Source organism: Choloepus didactylus, chromosome 7 (genome assembly GCF_015220235.1).
Source record: "Choloepus didactylus isolate mChoDid1 chromosome 7, mChoDid1.pri, whole genome shotgun sequence".
Classification (NCBI taxonomy): domain Eukaryota; kingdom Metazoa; phylum Chordata; class Mammalia; order Pilosa; family Megalonychidae; genus Choloepus; species Choloepus didactylus.
This window is the reverse complement of record NC_051313.1, coordinates 125,726,994-125,750,546: the sequence shown is the minus strand read 5'-3', so window position 1 is coordinate 125,750,546 and position 23,553 is coordinate 125,726,994. Positions and strand designations below refer to the sequence as shown.

Genomic DNA, 23,553 nt, shown 5'->3' with positions numbered 1-23,553 from the left:
TTACATTAAAGGAAGCATAATACAAGGATTCTATTAGTTACAGTCTCTAGTTTACGTTGATTGCATCCTTCCCCCAATGCCTCCCCATTTTTAACACCTTGCAAGGTTGACATTTGCTTGTTCTCCCTCGTAAAAGAACATGTTTGTACATTTTATCACAATTGTTGAATACTCTAGATTTCACCAAGTTACACAGTCCCAGTCATTATCTTTCCTCCTTTCTTCTGGTGTCTCACATGCTCCCCACCTTCCTCTCTCAACCGTATTCATAGTTATCTTTGTTCAGTGTACTTACATTGTTGTGCTACCATCTCCCAAAATTGTGTTCTAAACCACGCACTCCTGTCTTCTATCACTCTGTAGTGCTCCCTTTAGTATTTCCTGTAGGACAGGTGTCTTGTTCACAAAGTCTCTCATTGTCTGTTTGTCAGAAAATATTTTGAGCTCTCCCTTATATTTGAAGGACAGCTTTGCTGGCTATAGGATTCTTGGTTGGTGGTTTTCCTCTTTCAGTATCTTAAATAAATCACCACTTCCTTCTTGCCTCCATGGTTTCTGCTGAGAAATCCACACATAGTCTTATGAAGCTTCCTTTGTATGTAATGGATCGCTTTTCTCTTGCTGCTTTCAGGATTCTCTCTGTCTTTGACATTTGATAATCTGATCATTAAGTGTCTTGGCTTAGGCCTATTCATATCTCTTCTGTTTGGAGTACGCTGCGTTTCTTGGATCTGTAATTTTATGTCTTTCATAAGAGATGGGAAATTTTCATTAATTATTTCCTGTATTATTGCTTCTTCCCCTTTTCCCTTCTCTTCTCCTTCTGGGACACCAATGATACATACATCATTGTACTTTGTTTCATCCTTGAGTTCCCGGAGATGTTGCTCATATTTTTTCATTCTTTTCTCCATCTGCTCCTTTGAGTGTAGGCTTTCAGGTGTTTTGTTCTCCAGTTCCTGAGTGTTTTCTTCTGCCTCTTGAGATCTGCTGTTGTATGTTTCCATTGTGTCTTTCATCTCCTGTGTTGTGCCTTTCATTTCCATAGATTCTACTAGTTGTTTTTTTGAACTTTCGATTTCTGCCTTATATATGCCCAGTGTTTCCTTTACAGCCTCTATCTCTTTTGCAATATCTTCTCTAAACTTTTTGAATTGATTTAGCATTAGTTGTTTAAATTCCTGTATCTCAGTTGAAGTGTATGTTTGTTCCTTTGACTGGGCCATAACTTTGTTTTTCTTAGTGTAGGTTGTAATTTTCTGTTGTCTAGGCATGGTTTCCTTGGTTATCCAAATCAGGTTTTCCCAGACCAGAACACGCTCAGGTCCCAGAGGGAAAAAATATTCAGTATCTGGTTTCCCTGAGGGTGTGTCTTATAAAATTGCTCCACCCTGTGATGCCTCAGGTCACTGTGCTTTTCTGCCCAGCAGGTGATGCCTGTTAGCCTATAATTCTTGACTGGTGTGTGGAGGTATGGCCGTGTTCCCCCAGGTTCTGGGGTCTGGTTCTGAATGGAAAGGGCTCCACCCCTTTCCTCTTAGAGAAGATAGAGCCCCTAGGGGGAGGTCATTAGCATTTCAGTGGTCTCTCTCTCTGCTTGTGCTGTCTCCACCCTTCTCTGAGTCACAGCCCTGGAAACAGAAAATGACTGGGGCTTTCTCCACTGAGCTGAAAAAGAAACAGATAGTCCCCTTCAGACCTAGTCCAAGGCGACCCTCCAGCTCTCCGAGGTCAGTCGTCACCCAAAGCCTCTGTCTGTTTTTTGGGGATGTGTACCTGTAGTGAGCAGTTCACACTCACTACTGAAAACCCCAGTTAGAGCTCAGCTGAGCTATATTTGCTTGCTGGCAGAGAGCTTCTCTCTGGCACCATGAGGCTTTGCAGCTCAGGCTATGGGGGAGGGATCCACAGGTTTTACTTACAGATTTTATGCTGTGTTCTTGGGCATTCCTCCCATTTCAGGTTGGTGTATGGTGTATGATGAGTGGATGGTCTCGTTTGTCCCCCTGTAGTTATTCTGGATTATTTACTAGTTGTTTTTTTGTAGTTGTTCCACGGGGACCACTTAGCTTCCACTCCTCTCTACGCTGCCATCTTCTCTCTCCTGTGGTCACTTGATTTTTGACAAGGATGCCAAGTCCACTCAACTGGGACAGAACAGTCTCTTCAATAAATGGATGATGATAAATGTATTCAATAAAAGAGTGAAAGAAGAACTGTATCTCACCCCTTATATAAAAATTAACTAAAATGGATCAAAGACCTAAACAATAGAGCCAGGACCATAAAATTCCTAGAAGAAAATGTAGGGAAGCATCTTTAAGATCTTGTGGTAGGAGGTGGTTTCTTAGACCTTACACCCAAAGCACAAGCAATGAAAGAAGAAATAGATAAGTGGGAGCTCTTCAAAATTGAATACTTTTTTGCTTCAAAGGACTTTGTCAAGAAAGTGGAATGGCAGCATACTCAATGGGAGAAAATATTTGGAAACCACATATGTGATTATGGGTTTAATATCCAGAATAGACAAAGAAATCCTACAACTCAATAATAAAAAAGACAAAGAACCCAATTAAAAATGGACAAAAGATTTGAATAGATACTTGTCCAAAGAGAAATACAAGTGGCTAAAAAGAACATGAAAAGATACTCAACATCCCTAGTTATTAAGGAAATGCAAATCAAATCCACAATGATATATTATTTCACATGCACTAGAATGGCCAATTTCAAAAAAAAAAAAAATAGAAAACTACAAGTGCTGGAGAGGATGTGGAGAAATAGGGATGCTTATTCACTGCTGGTGGGAATGTAGAATAGTGCAGCCGCTTTGGAAGGCAGTTTGGTGGTTCACCAGGAATCTAAGTATAGAACTGCCACATGATACTGCAATCCTGTTGCTGGTATATACTCAGAAGAACTGAATGCAGGGACATGAACAGATATTTGTACACCAGTGTTCATAGGAGCATTATTCATGATTGTCAAAAGATAGAAACAGCCCAAGTGCCCATGAGCTGGTGAGTGAATAAACAAACGGTGGTATATACATATGATGGAATATTATGCAGCTGTGAGAAGGAATGAAGTCCTGATGCATGCAACAACATGGATGAACCTTGAGGAGATTATGTTGAGCAAAATAAGCCAGACACAAGAGGCAAAATAGTGTGTGGACTCACTAATATGAACTAATTATAATGAGCAAGCTCTGGGAGTTAAAATTTAGAGTATGAGTTACCAGGAGATAGAAAGAGGATAGAGAATGGGCAGATGAGCATAAGGTGTAGCAAATTTTTAATAAAGTTGATTGTAAATGTTTGGAAATGGATAGAGGTGATGGTAGTACAATATGGTAAGTGCTGAGTGTCAGTAAGGCTGAAAGGGAAAGTCTAGGGTCATGTACATCACTAGAAGGAAAGCTAGAAGAGAGAACATGGGACTGTATAACAGCGAAAATTGTTATGGATGATGATTGTGGTTAATTGTACAAATATAAGAAAGTTCTTACATGACCTAGAACAAATGTACATCACTATTATGATGAGTTAATAATATAGTGGTATATGGGAAAACTACAACTAAAGAAAATGAAAGATTATAGCTTACAGTAACACTGAAAAATTCATCAACCATAAAAAAGGTAATATATCAAGCTAAGCATAAATAATAGTGGGGCATAAAGGATATGGGAATCTTTTTTGGAGCAGTGAAAATGTTCTCAAATATATTGTGGTGGTGAATGCATAAATCTGTTATTAAACTAGGAGCCACTGATTATACAGTTTGGATGGATTGTATGCTGGGGTGATAAAACTCTGTAAAAAATGGAGCAGAAAACGTTTAGTTGGACAAATTGACAAGGGTTGTGAAAATGAAAGGTGGTTAAAGCCTGTGGTTACTGACTGTATTATTCATGAGCAGGTACTTTGCTGAAAATATTTGAAACTGTCATGTGTTATTGAACCAGTAGTGTCAACAGTGAACTTTATTCATTCTCACAGGCTTAACTGCCTCCAGTTCAGTGAATGTTTTTTTTTTTTTTTTTTTTTAATACAAGCTGAATATCCTGGCTTACCCTACCTCACAGCAGTTCAAAGGTTAGCAGTGGGAAAGATTTTTTTTTTGGTGAATTTTTCAGCTCAAGTCCAAGTTTGAAATTTTTCTGGATGAGAACCGTCCTCAACCACTGTCATCAATCACTGCATGGCTTTGGAAATTAGCTTTTGTTGCAGATTTCATAATGTTTCTTCGTGAATTCAACGTAAAAGTACAAGACAGAGGGGCAGTGGGAAGATCTGGTGAAATGGTCAATGAGAGGAGTCGCGGAGGGAAGAGCACGAAGCAACCTCAGGTGTTACGAAGTCAGAGACGAACTTCGACGAAACGTTTGACGGAGCATGGCAGGAACAAAATATTAGCGCGTGTCAGAAGTGGGATTCGAACCCACGCCTCCATACGGAGACCAGAAGCCCCGATAAGGGAAGCGAAAGCTTGAGTCTGGCGCCTTAGACCACTCGGCCATCCTGACACAGCCGCCGGTTGGGTCCGGCTGCCAGTGAGAGCCGGGAGAACACCGGGCTATGAAGGCTAAAACACGAGTTCTGCGAAAAGGAAAGAGAAGAAAAGACGAATCTTGATGGCATCTAGAGGCTATCGCTGGAGGTTCCCCTCCTCCCACTGACCCGCAGCCCCACCACTCAAGTCGGTGGCTAGGATGCGAGAATTTCTCGAACTTACGACAACGGGTCTGTAAACCGTGTTAGCTCTGGCTGCGGAGAACTCTTCAGCCGCTTCTAGCTGTGCTCACTCTCACTCCTTCCCACAATGACATTTAAGAAGTAACATCGGTAAAAAGGGAGCCGGAGAGAAGGACTTAAACCCTCCTTTTATAAACTTGTTTTCAACATTTGAACTATCTGTCCCTCTAAAAGTACGTGACAGACTATAGCTCCCTCCGCCCGGTGTTCCTCCCCAGGAATCTCATCTCTCCTTCCATCACTTTTCTTCACCCGCTGGCTTTTAATCCTTCATTTTCTTTCTCCCATTCTCTTCTTCTTGCAATCTTAGGGAGAGGCGATCTGAAGAGAAGAAATGGGACGTGATACATGACGTACGATAATAGAGAAACGAGTAAAATGGACGGATGCCCATTGTAATAAATAGTCTCTCCCTCCCTCCCTCCCTCTTTCTCTCTCTCTCAATCTGCCCCCCCCCGCCCCCCACTACCTCCCTCCATCCCTCCTGCCTTGTGAAGTGGTGAAGGTGGGCGTTTTTTGAATCCATTGTTCATTCTTCGTTTTTTGACAAAATGGTCCTATCTAGTTCGTAGCTTCCGTCGCTTCCATCTCCTACGGGAAGGTTCCAGACGTTAGACACACCGATTGCAAATTAGTCATTTTCAGGCTGCTTTGTGTATGGGCGATGGCTAAAGAGGAATTCGTTCGTTTGTTTTTACTTGTCTAATTTTTTGTCCTGACGTAGCATCTAAACTATTATTTTAGTGCCATGTGGAGACGCGGAACGAGTGAGGGCCTCGAGACAGGTATAAGTGGGTTTGAATTCAGGCTCCATGGTCAGAAGACCATTGCAGTAACCCAGGCAGAGATGATGGTTTGGGCAGGCGGGCAGCAGAGCAGGTTGTGAGAACCGCCAGATCTGGAAGCTTTCCTGAAAGGAAGAATGAGACGATGTGATCTATGGGCAAGAAGCCTGTTTAACAAGCAATGCACTTAATTCTGCGCCACACAAGAGTCGTGTGATATTGGATTGCAACTTCTCACCTACATGCACGCAACTATGCAACCCAAAATTAAAAGATTAGAAATAGGAAATGGACACGGAAATTCTCACCGGTGAAACGATTTTTGAAATGTTCAGAAAAGAGCACACTTTTTTTCAGTGTCAACACAAGTAGAGGCACGCTGTGGAAGAACTACAATAAGGTGTAAGTGATGGAAAGTAGTTTGAGATATTTGGAATAGTTTTGAGCAGGACTGTCAACGAGACTGCTATTTCCAGAGGCTTCATTTAAAGAAAAGTTTTCCATTTAGACAAGTGACCTAATTTTCACTTGAAACGGGGATATCCATGATCTATAAAGCCACTTGCCAATACCCAACTGAAGACCAGAGGTACCTCTAATACAGCCAGTCAAGCGACCTGTGAGGTCTAAATCAAAAATCTTCCCAATAGGAAAATGTTTATTAGGTAGGTCCAACAGATTTACTGTTTTGGGATTTGCAAAGTAGGAAATTCTGAAAGAAATGACCACGTGGTAGAAAGAAGAGACCTGAACTGGGAGCGGGAGGGAGGGAGACAAGAGAGAGGGAGAGATAGATAGATAGATAGATAGATAGATAGATAGATAGAGATAGAGATAGATAGATAGATAGATAGATAGAGAGAGAGAGAGAGAGAGATAGCGCGAGCTTCCAGTTGGAAAATGGTTGACTTAATTTTAAAACTCTCACTCTTGGCAGGTTTTTCCTGGCAATAAGGGGGGAGTGGAGGCACAGAGGGTATACACCAGTGATCTGCTTATGAAGTTGACAAGAAGGGCAGCATGCTACTCTGAGTGAAAGTAGCCTGCTTTATTCCAGTTGTACTGATCCAGCCTCTCTGGAGAGTCAGGCACATGACAGGATGTGCTGCTCTTGATTTTCCCTTCCCAATAATGGGAACTTTTTCTTTCCTGTGATAAATTTTAATAATGTATTAATTTATTTAACACATATTTATTGAGTATATACTCAGTTTCAGATTCTGTAGTTGGCACCAAAGATACAGAGTGGAGCGGTGGGGGGGGGGGGGGGGTCAGACAATAAACCAAACTAGTCAGTGCCAAAAACCACCAGGGACACAAACCTGTAGTTGACCAATTTGGATAAGTATTACTTGCTGCAGCAAGGGAGAATACAGACCCTCAGGAACTGCAGAGTGTTGCAGTAAGAGAGTGTCAGAAGGAAACAATTACAGGATTTGGGTTTTGGTTGGGAGATTTGGGGGAGGGTTTAAGGAAGTGGGGCTTTGTGTTGGTTTGATACTGTTAAGTAGTGAGAGTAATTCTATGGTTGGATAGCTTAATGAGTCTTCTCTTAGGGAAGAGCAGACTAGTTGGTAAAGCTGAAGCTCTAGTTGGTAAAGAAGCAACAGTCACGCATATTAACTGTAAGAGAGAGATGTTTGGTGTTTGTGGCTTGGGCAGTGTTTACATCTTGTCTGTTCCGACACCGTTATGGGGTGGTCTTGCTTTTTGTCTTCAGGGAACTTGTCTGATGGTGACGTTCTGTAAAATTGTTTATGTTCAACAGGAGAACATCAGGACCTACCGTTGAGTGCCAGGCCAGCTTCTGAATGACACAGATGACTAGATGGTGATGAGTGTCACAAAGAAAACCTAAGTACGGAAGGGATGTGGGATGTGAGGGAGCTTTTTGCAATATTAAATAGTGTTGTCACTGAAGGCCTCACTGAGAAGGTGACATTTGAACGAAGACTTGAAAGAATAAAAGGACTGAGTCACTTGACTATCTGGGGTAGGTATTTCCAGGCAGAGGGAACAGCAAGAGCAAGGTTGATGAAGTGCGATGAGGCCTGGAGTTTTTGAGTAAAAGCAAGGACCTATGTAGCTGGAATAGAAATTTTGTGCAACCTACAATTTCATTGCCAGACTGACCTCCACCCTTTCCCAAACCACAATCATCATCCCATCTTACCCATTGCTCCATCCCCAAACACCTGATCCCATCCTTTCTTCCATCTCTGACTTTTACCTCATCAATGACCTTGAGAGTCAGGAAAAGGTACCTAAATGGCCTGAAGCTCAGAGAGTGAATGAGGATGTCTGTTTCGTACATTACTTGGACATTCAAGGGTGGAGGGTGGCGGGGTGGTGGTGGAGCAAAACCCCCAAAACCCTGCAGATGTGATGGTTTGTTTTTTAGGTCAAGTGAAAACAACCTCTGATCAACATTTAGTAATATCTAAATGTCATTCATATATATATATATATATGTCATATTATTTTTAATCTCTGAAATTCTATGTGCAATCTATATAACAAAATGACATTTATACACACACTGTTTTACAATAGTTGGTGCCATGGGTAATATCACATTTATGCATTATTTCCTCCTATTTGGTCAGGAATGTATTTGTCTTCATGTATGGAAAAAAATAATAAATTGTGTCTTAAATGATAGAAGTAGTATTGACTCAAAATAAGTATTTCTGGCTTAGGCAGTCCATGTTTGGTACAGCTCCTATCTTCTTTTCTGCCACTTTTGCTTTGGGATTTTGTGCACACTGTCTCCCTTTGCAGATTTTCTCCAAGATTCTCCTCGATTACTCCAGTCCTTCCTAAAATGGTCACCTCCTCCTCGATCTCCCACAGACTGGTGAGGGGAAATCTCACCACCTCTGAGGAGTAAATGCGGTCTCCGAGGGACCCTATGTCCAAGCCTAGTATCTCCTTTCCGCAATGATTGACTCTAGAACAATCCTTCTCCCTGACATTGCTCACATAAATCTGCTGTTTAATGAATGTACAGTGTGAAAATTAAATGATTCGCTTAGTGGTAAGTGACTCAGGAATCCTGAGACCCGGGTGACTGAGCTACACTTTTGGAAGACCCTAACCATTCCTGAAGGCATAGATTCCTCTAGGTCTTCCTGGTGCACTAAATTACATACGACACTCAGTTGTTTCGGATCGATGAACGTCTCTCTTCGAAGCCTGGGTAGCTCAGTTGGTAGAGCATCAGACTTTTAATCTGAGGGTCCAGGGTTCAAGTCCCTGTTCAGGCGTTAAGTGTAGTTTCCATTTAGGTCTCCTGTTAAACTCTTGCCCAAATAAACACACGGTCTTTTGTGGGCTAACCTCATCGGAGCTAGTTTTATTACCTCGACCGCTCCTGGAGAGACTCCTAAGAGGATTTAGAAACGTGGGCAATCGAAGGAAAAGGGATACTTAAAAAAAAAACTCCTTGGTGTGGAGTTGGCCAATTGTTCTAGATGGTAGGGCGCTACAGGGGTAGGCCCTGTTAGAATATACACTCTTATATACACTCTTTGAGAGCCTCTTTGGTCTCCCAGGTTCCCCGCGTCTTAGACTAGGCCTTAGTGCACTGAAGTTCTGCACCACCCTGCAAAAAGCAGCTGATAAAGTACAGTCCAAACCTTTTGACATTGAAATTGACATTGTCAATGAAAGCTGTCTATTTTGTGCATTCATTACAGAACTGTTCTCCTTCCCCTGGGATTTAGATATAAATCTACAAAAACCCTGAAAATGAGCTTCTGTGCACTTTTTCTGTGTATTATACTTTTTGTAAGACTTTAAATGGCTACTAGCCAAGAAGTCCACGGTGGATACTGCGTGTGAAGAGCAGAATTGCATTTACTTCATGCCCATTTCCCTTATTTCCACGATGTCATGTGTCCTGAGGGGAAGAGGAGTGAAGGAATTCCTGTCAGAGAAACACATGTGAAAAGTTGTGGGGTTTCCCTCCTTAAAATGTACCCCAGAAATCTTCCAGCGTGCAGGGCAGCAGCAATCCTCTGTATCTAGATGTGCCCGACATCGTGTGAAGTAGCCCCTCAACTGAAACATGTATTAAAAGATCAACAGTATGATCTTCTCCCGACTGAGCCCTCCAGTCTACGCCAGAGTCCTAATTCGATGTGTAAATGGATGAGGTCTCCAAAAGGAGCTAGAGAAGCCCATTTCTCCCAAAAGTGTGGCTCGGTCACCCAGGTTTCGGACCGGCACTGGAGGCTATTATCACCAAGCAGATCATTTAATCTCTTCTCTGTTTATTCTTTAAAAGGGAGATTAATGCGCACAATTGCCGGGGGATGAAGATGGAAATCCGGCTCAGAACAGAGCGGGATCCACTCAGAAGCATTTTCACCCGTGTCAGAGATTGCGGAAAAGGGGTTGTTGGGCAGAGCAGAGGAGTCCTGGGAGATGGAATATACTGGTAGGAGATAAGAGAAGAGCAGGATGCACAGGCTCTAATGAATCTGAGGAGGAGAGAATGTGTTCAATTTAGGAATGGCTGAAATAAGCAAAGAGAAAACTCAAGGAAAGAAAAGACGAGGAAAGTAGATGGTTATGTCTAATAGCACAAGGCAGGTGGTTTAAGACCGTTGACCCGTTCGGAGTTTTCCTGAACTTTATAGTTGGGATTTCCAGGAATTTTTAGGGCCGGGGGAAAAAAACGAGGGTGGGATGTGACATCCACTTCCAAGGGTTTCTGTAGTTGGGGAAGACCACATCCCTCAGAACCCACTTCTTTCCTGCTTCTCACGCTTCAGCATGCCCGCCCTAGTTCTCACTTTCTTTCTTTCTCCTTCTTTTCTCCACCCAGTCCCCTCTCTTCCTTTTCCGTCTTCTCTGTTCTGTTCTGTGACACGTCGTTTACCATGTAGGTTGCTTCTTTCCTGTCTACTAAGGCAAAATGGAACCACTTGGTAATCCACCTGAACACCAGGAGTTCCACGTCAATCCAGGTCTTCCTCTAGTGTGTTTCACCACCTCTGTCTTGAGCTTCAAAGACAAGAACGACCTGGCTGTCGCGGTAGTAGTATTCGCGGTCCTGGTCCCGTTAGGTCTTCAATCTTTTACGAGACATTTTTGAGCACCTTTGAGATCTGATGTTTCCTACAATAACGTCAGTTTAAAAACCTTTGGCGGTGACGCCATCGAACAGGACAAGAAATGGAAAGCAGCGTAATGTTATTTGCGGTGGACTGCGGGACTGCGGCTTAAATTTGGGGAAAATAGCAAATAGCATTCGTAATTATACAAACGTCTTTTCTAAAAGAAAAAGGAGAGAACGCCTAAAGCAAACCTCCTAGCAGAGGATGGTTTCGATCCATCGACCTCTGGGTTATGGGCCCAGCACGCTTCCGCTGCGCCACTCTGCTAAAGTACGGTAAGCGGCCGAAATCAGTCTCCTTCATTCATAAGAATTCTTTCAGCTTCCTGCACAAGTCCAATTTTATTCATTTTCCTTAATTTATTTTCCTTCTGTTTCCACCCGTCTCTTCTAACTTCTCTCTTTCATCTCAAGACTCTCCTGAATTTCTCTCTTCTTTAAATATTGTGTACCAGCAAGTTTTGGCCAAAGAATGTGAGGGTGTGTGTAGACATGGCTACGAGCATTGTCAAGTGTGAAAGCTGTAAAAAGGAAGGTGGAACCTAAATTAATATTAAGTACTCATTGTTTTACATAGCCTGGAAAAGTTAAATTCAGGTTTTTCTCCCTTTCCCACATTTTACGTTCTCTGGCGTTTTTCTATTCAGGTAGTCGATTGCCTTGTCAAAGTGCAGTGTGGAAATTCCTTTACCAGTATTGAGATGGCATAAAAGAGATCAAAATCTGTGATATTCACTGTTAAGGACTTGATCAGTTAATTGAGTTCTGAAAGCATGAGTTTAAGTCCTCCATTGTCAGGAATTTTTGTTATACCATACGCCATTATTGGGGAAGTCACCAGCATCTGGGGGGAAAGAGACTTCTTGCAGTCTTTCCTTCACCTCTGATCTGAGAAAAACTTGATCTTTTTCTGGAACCACTCCAATGCCCCTACCCTCTATTCATTCCTACCCAGTAGTCCTCTTAATTGCTTTCCATCAGCTTTATTCTCTAATGTCTATGTAATATTAAATGTCTATAGTCTACTCTCAGCAAATAATAATAATAATGATAATGATAATAGCTACACTTTCCTGGATTTTACTTTAGTCTCACATATTATTTGAATTGTATATAGAAATAACTAGCGCATTATCTTTCTGGAACTGAAATTATGATTTACAAGTGTTAAGGAGAAGATCTGTCTTTGACAACTTGAGTATGCTTTTTCTCCTCAGCCCAGGATGAGGACAGACTACAGAAAGATAATATGTTGATCTATGAATAGTTCGCCAGATTCCTAAAGGATTCTTTCCTCAAAATTTCAACTGTGTTGGTTCCAATTACCTAATCTAAATGTGGCTTAATTAGACATGGATAATTCAATAATCAAATAAAAAAATAACAAAATGCTCTATGTGTCAATGCTGTTGTAATAAAGAACCTGACTCTACTTTTTGTGTTTTATTGCTGACAGCTTTCAAGCTTCACCACTCCATCTTTGCCTCTTGCCCTACCTGTGGCCAAGCTGATAAGAAATCCCAGGTGCTTGCCTCCTTCCTTGGCTGTGGGGGAGGGAGGAGCTCAAACCATGAAAGCCCCAGTCTGCACTGCCGGCAGGAATCCTCACCCTGGCCCCAACCGCTAACTACAGTAAAACCCAGTGTCACTCTCCCTTCCCTTCACTCATGAAACAGACTGCTTGGGTGCCTTTCCCTAGAAAGGCCCAGTGTATTAGTGAATGAATCTGCTCTCATCCTCTTGGTTTGTGTGTGGTATCACCGGTCTCAACATCTGACCATTAATTAGAAGGGGATCCATCCTTCTCTACTAAGTGACCACAACAATTGGTTCTGTGAGCAGGATATCTAGGTGATGACACCACCACAAGGAGTCTTTCCTCTCTTGCTATGGATTGCTAACTTGCTCTGCTGTTGCTGATGAGTATGTACTATGAGCTGCTGCCTACTGGCTAGCATGATCTTGGAACCAGAAAGCTGCCTGCTGGAGAGCATGCACTTTGAGCTGTCCTGCACGTGCTGAATTTGCTGAGTCCTAGCTTTTATAGATTTAACACAACTAAGTTGGAAGTTTTAATAATTAGCACTCAGGGACAGGAGTACGGTACTAGAGTCCTCCTTAAAGTGGCCCATATTGTGCCATGTGTCTTAACCTGGACCTATGTGTCTCAGATTGAATTGTGGTCTTGATTTCAGCATAAACTGTGACTGATGCCAGGCTCAGTGGAACAACCCATTGGTTGTGTGTTGCAACCAGGCATTGGCCCTATTCTACAGAACACTCGGGAAATGCTGATATCTTGTGCAATACATGGCCCCCTCAGGTGATCACTCATGTGAGGAAGAGCAGGCACAATATTGTACGCTGAGGTCAACACTCCTAAAAGCAGATGGCTCACTAGGACCCTATGCTGTTGCTGCTGCCACCTCTCACTCTGTCATCAAAACAAAATCCTTATCCTGACCTGAAAGTTAAAAACACTCATGGCATCTCTCTCTTCATAGTGCAGACCATAAAAAACAGCCCTTAATGCTTTGTCTCCACACCTCTATCACCCTATTGGGTGACTATGAAACAGACCAACAAAGACTCAGGGTTTGATTGAGTATGATGGCTTATCAACATACCAAGGAGTCAAATCAAACCAAACTTAAGGCTGGGAGCCCTGAACCTAATAAAGAAACAATTACCAAGGGGCAGCCCCCTAACCCTGACAATACTGTTTTGGGACTCGTCAGAAAAGAAACTTATAAATGTGAGCAGGGTGGAGAGGACCCACCCCCAGCCCCAAGTATATCCAGTACACACACACACACACACACACACACACACACAACCAGAATAAAGGGGGAGGAAATAAAAAACTGAAACAGAGGTCACAATTGGACTCAATTGGAAATTTAAATTTACTAAAAATATATACAATAAAAGATAAAAAGATTGCCAATTGGCTTTTGTGCCTCTACAACACAGGTTCTAAATTAATTTTAACATCTGCTGAAATACACCGATTGATAAATCTTTATAGGCTTAATTGTTAATGGGGCTCAAATTACAGTTACACCTGGGCATCCCACTAACTTAAAACAAGATCTCTGATACCTAGGGGTCCTATTATATTTAAACAAGTTGTCCCTATATTCTTAGGGGGGTTACTAAACATAAGATGGTGGACAAATAGGTATGCTTCACTTTAACCATCAGAACTATTGCCTTGTCTAAGTTCCCCATGATAATATTGTCCTCATTACCCTAAATTATCCATAGTGGGCATGGGCACTCTATCCCAGTAAGTAATGGATAAAGTAAGTAAAATTAAGTCTTTGACACTTACAATCAGCTTGACAAAATGAGATCCCATGGACCTTCCCTCCATCACCATCAGCAGTCAAAATAGTTGCTATAGAACAATATAAATTAAAACAGGGCCTTCAAGGATTCAAAACATTTATACAAGGCCTATTTAGAGAAGGGGTGACTATCTCCATGGCTTCTCCAACAGTCCAATCCTTAAACCTGGAAAGAATGAATGAAACCTCATGGTATATTGCTGCAACCTAATGTTTGTAATCCCACCTTGTGCCAGTTTGAATATATTGTGTCCCCCAAATGCCATTATCTTTGATGTAATCTTGTGTGGGCAGATGTTATCGATGTTGATTAGATTGCAATTCTCTGAGTGTTTCTGTGGAGATGCGCACCACCCAACTCTGGGTGATGACTCTAATAGGATAATTTCCATGGTGTGTTGGCCCACCCATTGGGTGGGTCTTGATCAGTGGAGCCATATAAATGAGCTGACGGGCAGGGGGAACTCAGTGCTGAGGGATGTTTTGAAGAGGAACTACAGCCAAGAGGGACACTTTGAAGAAAGCACAGGAGCTGCAGATGAGAGACAGTTTGAAGACGGCCATTGAAAGCAGACTCTTACTTCAGAGAAGCTGAGAGAGGACAACTATCCCAAGTGCAACTAAGAGTGACATTTTTGAGGAACTGCAGCCTAGAGAGGAATGTCCTGGGAGAAAGCCATTTGAAACCAGAACTTTGGAGTAGACACCAGCCACATGCCTTTCCAGCTAACACAGGTTTTCCGGACACCATTGGCCATCCTTCAGTGAACGTACCCGATTGCTGCTGTGTTACCTTGGACACTTTATGGCCTTAAGACTGTAACTGTGTAACCAAATAAACCCCCTTTATAAAAGCCAATCCATCTCTGGTGTTTTGCATTCTGGCAGCATTAGCAAACCAGAACACACCCATTAACATCTTCATACCAAATATTATTGAAATTACTGATGCCATTCAATCAGTAACTGGATATACTCTACAGTCACAGATTTGGATAATACATTCTGTTCATTGCCAGTTTCAACAACCTTCCTCTAAGTTTGCCTTCGTCTTTGAAGGGACACAATACACCTTTACCTGGCTACCGCTGTGTTGCTGACAGGGCGGCGCAGGAATGAGACACAGGCACAAAGTTAAGAATTAAGGGAGCAGGGGGCCCACGGCATCTCGTGCTAAGTGGACAATAATGCACCTTTGCTCCAGTTATTTATTTCAGAAGATCAGGGAGTATATGCTAAATGTCCTCAGGCTCAGGAGAGCCCACCAGATACCTATGTTTACATCCTGTTGCATATCAGAAGGAACAATCTAGGTTTAGGACAATAGTAAACGTTGTCGTCATAGTCACAAGACACATATCTTTACAGGGCGGGTCCGCATGGCGTTCCATGCAGGCCTGAGGCTTAGCGTTCTAAGCCACCACCCTAGATATGCCTCAGGCAACATGGAAGACTCAGTTTCCCACACCCCTGGGGACACCTCAATAGCTTTAAACGACATCCAACTTCCTCCACCAACACAGGTATGACATTACATTGATTACCTCCTCTGAGGAGACTTATTTAAAGTACTTGTGCCAGTTTGGATGTATTACGTCCCTCAGAACGCCATTATCTTTGATGCAATCTTGTGTGGGTAGACATATTAGTGTCGATTAGATTATAATTCTTTGATTGAGTGTTTCCATGGAGATGCGACCCACCCAACTGTAGGTGATAACTCTGACTGGATAATTTCCATGGAGGTGTAGCCCTGCCCCTTTGGTGTGGGCCTTGATAGTTAACTAGAGTTCTATATAAGCTCAGACAGAAGAAGCAAGCTTGCTACAGCCAAGAGGGATACTTTGAAGAATGCACAGGAGCTGAGAGAGGAGCCGCAGCTGAGAGAGGAGCCACAGCTGAGAGACACATTTATTTTTTTTTTTTAACAATTGGAAATTTTATAACCTCATTGTTCTTCTAGAAATACTATTTTCATTCTACTTTTCTCATAGAATTATATCCTGATGTATTTTATGCATTCTTCTCTGCAACAAAAATATGCATACAACCAGTAATTAATTTTTAAAAAGTATTTCCTGTGACCAAAGGGTTCGAAATGCTAAATTTCTTCTGGATTTTATCATTACAATATTATTAATCCACAATGGATCAAAAAACATGGATTTTTAAAATATTGATGTTCCAGTTTGCTAATGCTGCCCGTTTTGCAAAATACCAGAAATGGTTGGCTTTTATAAAGGGGGTTTATCTGGTTACAAAGTTACAGTCTTAAGGCCACAAAAGTGTCCAAGCTATGGCATCAACAAATATACCTTCACCGAAAGAAGGCCAGTGGTGTCCAGAAAACCTCCGTTAACTGGGAAGGCACATGGCTGGCATCTGCTGATCTCAGGTTGTGTTCCAGCTTCTCTCTCAGCTCCTGTGCATTCTTCACAGTGTCCCTCTTGGCTGCAGCACCTCCTTCTGTCTGTGAGCACTTTTATTTGGCTCTAGTTGATTTAATTTAGAACCATCCTGAATGGGGGTGGGGGGTGTAACACTTCCATGGAAATTAGCCAGTCAAAGGTCTTGCCCATAGTTGATTGAGTCATATCTCCCTGGAAACACTCAATCAATAGGTTTCAACCTAATCAACACTAATAGGTCTGCCCCAACAAGATTGCATCAAAGAACATGGTGTTTTGGGGGGACATAATACATCCAAACTGGCACAATTGATAAATAATTTACTAAACATAAAAAGTAAATATTTTTGAAAGACATCTCTTAATGATCATTGATAGGGCTGAATTTTTCCAAATGATTATTAAATCTGTGGATGATTATAACTTATTGCTATACTGAGACTGGGTTCAGCATTAATTTTCTTCCTATTTTTCACTTTTACAGATAAGCTCTGAGAAACCTAGCTTGCATAAATTAGATGGGAAAGAAAGACGTTTCATTATAGGAATGTCAGCCAATTCTTTTAATACCTCTGAGTTACATGATTAAAAAACATATAATAATATGTCATGAAAAATTATTTTCAATGAGCTACTATCTGACAGCTTAACTAGGTCCTCCTTCCATTTTGTGAAAGCAAAGACTGAGAAACCTACAAAGGATTTGTTAGCTGGTCATAAGTGTTATTCAGGTTCTCCATTTCTGGAATTATTATATCTGCTATTTTTTCACTTAGAGGCACCTTATTTAACATGATATACTCAGAAAAGTTTGGGAAACTAAAAACGTTAATTCCAACACACTTTTGCTGAAACAGTATTTTTTGGATAAAACCCCTTTACCTTATTACATGCTTTAAATATCATTAGCGTATTGGAGCTGCAGATTTAACTCATATATTAAAAACATTGGTCACATATTCTTATTGGCAAAGCCAGTTCTCACTGTTACACTAATCAGCCAAGTCATATTACTTTGTATTGGAAAAGACTTCTTAATTTTCAGTTCAAGTCAACATGTTAATATGTGCTCTCATGACAAGCACCTTTTTTTTTTCTTTTTCTTTTTCCATTTTTATTGAGATTGTTCAGATACCATACAATTATTCAAAGATCCAAAGTGTACAATCACTTGCCCCTGGGTACCCTCATACAGCTGTGCATCCATCACACTTAATTTTTGTTCAATTTTTGGAAACTTTTCATTACTCCAGACAAGAAATAAAGTGAAAGATGCAAAAAGAAAAAAAGAAAAGGAAACTCTAATCTTCCACTATCCCTAACCAACCCCCCTCAATTGTTGACTCGTAGTAGTGATATAGTACATTTGTTACTGTTTATGAAAAAAAATGTTGAAATACTACTAACTGTAGTATATAGTTTGTAATAGGTATATAGTTCTTCCCTATATGCCCCTCTATTATTAACTTCTAATTGTATTGTCATACATTTGTTCTGGTTCATGGAAGTGATTGCTAGTATTTGTATAGTTGATCATGGACATTGCCCACCATAGGATTCAGTTTTATACATTCCCATCTTTTGACCTCCAACTTTCCTTCTGGTGACATATATGACTCTGAGCTTTCCCTTTCCACCTCATTCACACAGCATTCGGCCTTGTTAGTTATTCTCACATCTTGCGACCAACACCCCTGTTCATTTCCAAACATTTGAGTTCATCCTAATTCAACATTCTCCTCATATTAAGCAACCACTCCCCATTCTTAAACCTCGACCTATATCTTGGTACCTTATATTTCATGTCTATGAGTTTACATATTATAATTAGTTCCTGTTAGTGAGACCCTGTAATAATTGTCCTTATGTGTCTGGCTTATTTCACTCAGTCTATTGCCCTCGAGGTTTTGTCATCAACCCATTTTTTTTTAATATGGTTTTGTTCACTCATCATACATACCATCCCAAGTAAATAATCGATGGTTTTCTGCATGGTCATACATTTATGTGTTCACCACCTTCACCACTATCTATATAAGAGCATCTACATTTCTTCCAAAAGGCAGGAGGGAGAGTCAAAGAAGGCAGAGAGGCAAAAGAAAGAGGAAAAAAAAATGACAGCTAGGAAGCAGCAAAAGGAAAAATAACCTTAAATCAAAGTAGAATGAAGAATCAGACAATATCACCAATGTCAAGTGTCTAACATGCCTCCCCTATCCCTCCCTCTTATCTGCATTTACCTTGGTATATCACCTTTGTTACATTAAAGGAAGCATAATACAATGATTCTATTAGTTACAGTCTCTAGTTTATGCTGATTGCATCTCTCCCCCAATGCCTCCCCATTTTTAACACCTTGCAAGGTTGACATTTGCTTGTTCTCCCTCGTAAAAGAACATATTTGTACTGAGAGACACATTTTGAAGAGGGTCGTTGGAAGCTGACACTGACATTTTGGAGAACGCCATTTTGAAACACAACCTGGGAACAAGCAGCCTTCCCAGCTAAGAGAGGTTTTCCGGATGTCTGTGGCCTTTCTCCAGTGATGCTTATGGCATTAAGAATGTAACTTTGTAAACAAATAAACCCCCTTTATAAAAGCCAATCCATTTCTGGTATTTTGCATAAGGCAGCATTAGCAAAATCAGAACAGTCCTCATTCAAGAAATACATAGATTCACAAAAGAGTGCAGAAAAAGGGATGGGCCATTGCCCCCCACCCACAACCCCAAACAAAAGTACAAAGTTCTGTCACCTCAGGAAAATTTCTAGGTGTTATATGGTCAGTGAAGAACTGTTACATCCCTGACACTGTCAAGAAACAGCTATTGACCCTCTTGGCACCCATAACGTTAAAACAAGCCCCAAATCTTTTGGGCTTTTTTGGATTCTGGAGGCAATATGTTTCTCTTCAGAATTTTTTCTTAAGAATTTATGTTGTTGCTCACATGTCGGACCCACTTGAATGGAGTCCCCTATAACAAAAGGCTCTAGAATCTGTCCAACATTGTATGTGCGACATAGTAGGCACACCTGTTAGGACCCTCCAGAGATTCCTTCACTGAAAAGGCTTTAGCAACCTCCTTTTATGCCTTCTGGAGTCTCTGGGAAACCACTGATGGCTGTCCGTGAGATTACGTTGCAAAAAAACTGCCCTACTGGGTCCCCCGCTATATGCCATTAGAGTAGCTATTGCTGACTGCATACCAGGAAGCAGGAGGCAAAGAGAAGTGAGAAAAGGGTGAGGGAGAAATGGACGAGGCCAGAGGAGGAAACATGGTGGGGACAGGGTGGGACCCTCAAGAGGAGAAGTAAAGCTCAACGTGCACGCCATGAACCTATAGTGGGACAGTTAAAATTCTGAAATTAGAGTTTTACCGAAGTGTTTAAGCCCCGCCCACAGTCGTCCGCCACACCAATACTACTTCTTAAGTTAAAATTTGAGCGGAGGGAGATAGCGTGGTTTCTGAGAACATCTGGCTGAAAAAGATTGCTGCGGCGAGGCCCGCGCCCACGCTCGCTAGCCACCAACTTGGGTCCTTCTGAGGTTCGCTGAACGCTCGCCCAGGAGGAGCCTCTCGGGAATGGGGTAGGGGAGCGGGCGGCGGGGGCAGGCTCCGGGTCTGCAGGGCTGTGCTCTTTCTGACACCCGCGATCACCTCCAGCTCCAGTGAAGCTCGTCTTTTCCTGCCCTTCCAGTTTGTATACAGTCAACCCGGAATTGCCGTTTCGTCCAGAAGTCTTTAAAAAATACTTTCTGAATACAACTTTGACCAGGTGTTGCCTACAGTTTTAACGTATTACTAAAGCTAAAGCTTCCTGTAACCAGGTAGCGAGTCTTGAGCTCCACCTCTGGCGGCGTGTTCGAATCACGCTTCTGACAGGATTGTACTTTTGCTCCTGCTTGACCAGTTTAAGAGTCCCTTTCAGCCCACACACTTGCTCCCCGCTCAAGGTTCCTCCTGTTCTTCCAATCACGACCGCTTGTCCCGTCCATGATGCCCCACCTTTGGCTCCCCCTTACGCCGCTCCCGCCGACTCTCACCAAAGTGCTGGAACACGTTGCAGCAAAGAAAGAGCCATTCTCGCATCTCAAACCAAACATTCGACAGACGAAATTTACCAATGAGAGATCCTGGAGTATTTGCAGAGCCAACGGGTCACGTTTTGATTCCCGGAGCCGTCGGTGTCCCCTCCTCCGAGAGAGAAGGCGGCAGTGGATTTCCATCAGAAGAGTGTCGCTTGCTCGGTGAACTCCTCGGTAAGCCAACACGCGGGAATCCCACTTTAAAAAACAAAAAAACGAAAAAGATAAATAACACAGAAAATAGGCAGAAAGATCTGTCTTCCTGGGGGGAAGACCTCCCGAAAGACTGGTTTTGACGCTAGAGGTGAAACTCAGCTTACAGCCTCGCGGAAGGGGAATGGAACTCCGGTCTCCCGCGTGACAAGCGGGGATACTTACCACTATACCAAAATCGAAGACATGGACTCTGTAGTAGAAAAATCTCATTTGTAGAGTATTGGCAAGTGGGTGCTGGGCCTTTTTTGAGCAGAGAGTTGCTGAGAAATTCATTGATCTTCATTTGGAATCTCTATTACAAGATTCTGTAAAACGGTTTTCTCCACGATTCTTCGAAATTCTAAAATGAACAGCCGTGATAGAGGCTATGATATTGCTGTAAATATGCTCAGGTCATTAATAGCTAAGAATGCAATTGTTGGAGAGAATTTGTATATACAGTATTTCATACGCTGCCAGTGGAGGCATAATTTTTACAACTTTGGAAAATAGTTTGGCATTGCCTCAATAAGTTAAGCATTTACATAACCTAACAAATCAACAATTTGTCTTCGAGAAATACTTGTACTTATATACCATGCAATGTTTGCATAAGGGCTCGTAGTAAAGTTGCTTACAATATTAAATACCTGGAGACAACTCAAATGCACATTGACTGATGTGTGAGAGATCAGACTCCTAGGTTCTGACTCTAAATGAGAAAATTGTCCATGGTATGCTCATGAAAATTGCTCTTATATTAGCACCCAACCTAAAGAAAAAAAAACAAAACCTCAATATATTCTAAAATGTAAAAATAATAGAAACAATATTTTCTGATCATCTAAAAATTATAAAAATTTTCAAAATCTAGAGACAAAGGGATAATATAAACAAAAAAGTATAAAATGTCTAGAAAACAAAGATAATGAAAATATTATATAGCAGACATGATAGGATATACCTGAAGCAGTACTCAGAGAATAATTTATAAACTTAAACGGGTCTATGAATTGAAAAGAAATAATATTAAAATCAAGACTCTGTCTCACAGAATGACTTATTTTGAGTTCCTGGAAAACAGACCCTGAGATAGAAATTTGAGTGCACAAAATCTATTGCAGAGTACAAGCTAAAACAATTCCTGTAAGGAGGTGAGGAAACTAGGATTGAAGGAAAGGAAAAATGAAACTGCAAAACTGCAAAGTAGTCACAATAGAGGCCTCAGCCAGTCCCATGGTGAGCTTTGGAGTGGGGATGGCTATCAGAATTGTCCCAGATGGAGGCAAAATTGCAGTCACTGGATATGGCCTGCCTCAGGGTAATCATGGGAGAGTATAACCTTTGGCAGGTAGCCATTCCTAGAGGTGGCTACAGATGTGAGATTAAATCAGGCAACACTGCCGGAAGCTGTGGGAATGAGAGACTTGATTCTGAAAGAGGGATCTGGGGAGCACATCATTCACCCCATGCTACGCTTGGATCCAATTGCTTCACATAGTAGCTTCACTTTATGTGTGAACAGCTTCTCTAGGATTCTGCTTGCATCATTTCCTTGGGAAATTCATAGGAGAATGGTTGTGGGACAATCGATAGCTCCCCAGCACTGCAACTGGTTTCAAGACCACAGCTGACACTCCTTATTTCCCTCTACAACCCATTCTAGATTCCTGTCACACTTGGCTAGCACCTCTGCTGGTCTAGGTGGCTTCCTGGTGAGTGACCTAGACACTCATTCCTGAGAAGAATATGCCATGGTCTCCAGGCTCTCCTCAGGCTCTTAACTTGCACTCGTTCATTTAGGGTCAAAATTTGCAAGCAAAGTGTCAAGTGATTACCCTGTGCATAACATGATTGGTAACTGTGCTGGTTTGTATACATTATGTCCCCCAGAAAAGGCCGTGTTCTTTGATGCAATCTTGTAGGGGCAGATGTAATAGTGTTGATTGAATTGGAATCCTTTGATTGGGTTTTTCCATGAAGATGTGACTCAATCAACTGTGAGTGAAATGTTTGCTTGTATAGTTTGATTGGTGTTACCCCACCCATTCAGATGGATCACTGGGGCTGTATAAAGGAATTCACAGACAGAAGGACTTCAGAGCAACTGACAGTGACATTTTGAAGAGGAGCTGCAGCTAAGAGAGAACAAAACGCCCCAAGAGAAACATTTTGGAGAATGTCATTTTGAAACGCCACCTGGGAGCAAGCAGATGCCAGCCAGGTGCCTTCCCAGCTAACAGAGATTTTCTAGATGCCAATGGCCATCCTTCAGTGAAGGTACCAGATTATTGATGCCTTACCTTGGACACTTTATGGCCTTCAGACTGTAACTTTGTAACCAAATAAACCCCTTTATAAAAGCCAATCCATTTCTGGTATTTTGCCTAATGGCAGCATTAGCAAGCCGGAACAGTAACATATTCTTTCCTGCCCCCATGTGTAACAGCAGCCCTACCTCCTGATGACAAAGGACAATTATACCTGCCGCTATGGTAACTTACTTGCCTACTAGTCTCTTGTCATACGAAGACTGAAGTAATGGGGCAATAGTTGTAGTTGCAAGTTCAATGGGACTTTTTCTAGGTCCATGGTGGAAACATGTGATCCTCTGGGAACCAAGATTTCTATATGCACAGAATCTAAATTTAAGCATATGGGACCCACTAATTTTCCAAGTCTGTCACTGAGTCACTGGGAGTGATGGTAAGTGGGGCCACTCCAGCTTCTGCTTTGGTTCCTGGACCCTGTGTTTTACCTATTGGAGGCAAGGCACCTTAGAATGGTTGTGAAATTAGGGTGTATATCACATCTTGGGGATTGTGCCCTGTCCTTTCTGGACGTCA

At 41.9% G+C, this 23,553-nt stretch overlaps 3 non-coding genes across 3 annotated transcripts; 1 reads left to right on the top strand and 2 right to left on the bottom strand.

Moving 5' to 3' along the window:
* Positions 1–4,425: 4,425 nt before the first annotated feature.
* On the bottom strand, positions 4,426–4,531 carry TRNAL-CAA. The gene is made up of 2 exons: positions 4,494–4,531; positions 4,426–4,471 (listed from the first exon to the last, which is right to left on the bottom strand). It is a non-coding gene; the product is annotated as a tRNA-Leu (tRNA).
* A 4,207-nt stretch (positions 4,532–8,738) lies between these two features.
* TRNAK-UUU lies at positions 8,739–8,811 on the top strand. Its single transcript has one exon. It is a non-coding gene; the product is annotated as a tRNA-Lys (tRNA).
* Positions 8,812–10,863: 2,052 nt separating this feature from the next.
* TRNAM-CAU lies at positions 10,864–10,935 on the bottom strand. Its single transcript has one exon. It is a non-coding gene; the product is annotated as a tRNA-Met (tRNA).
* Between the last annotated feature and the right edge of the window lie 12,618 nt (positions 10,936–23,553).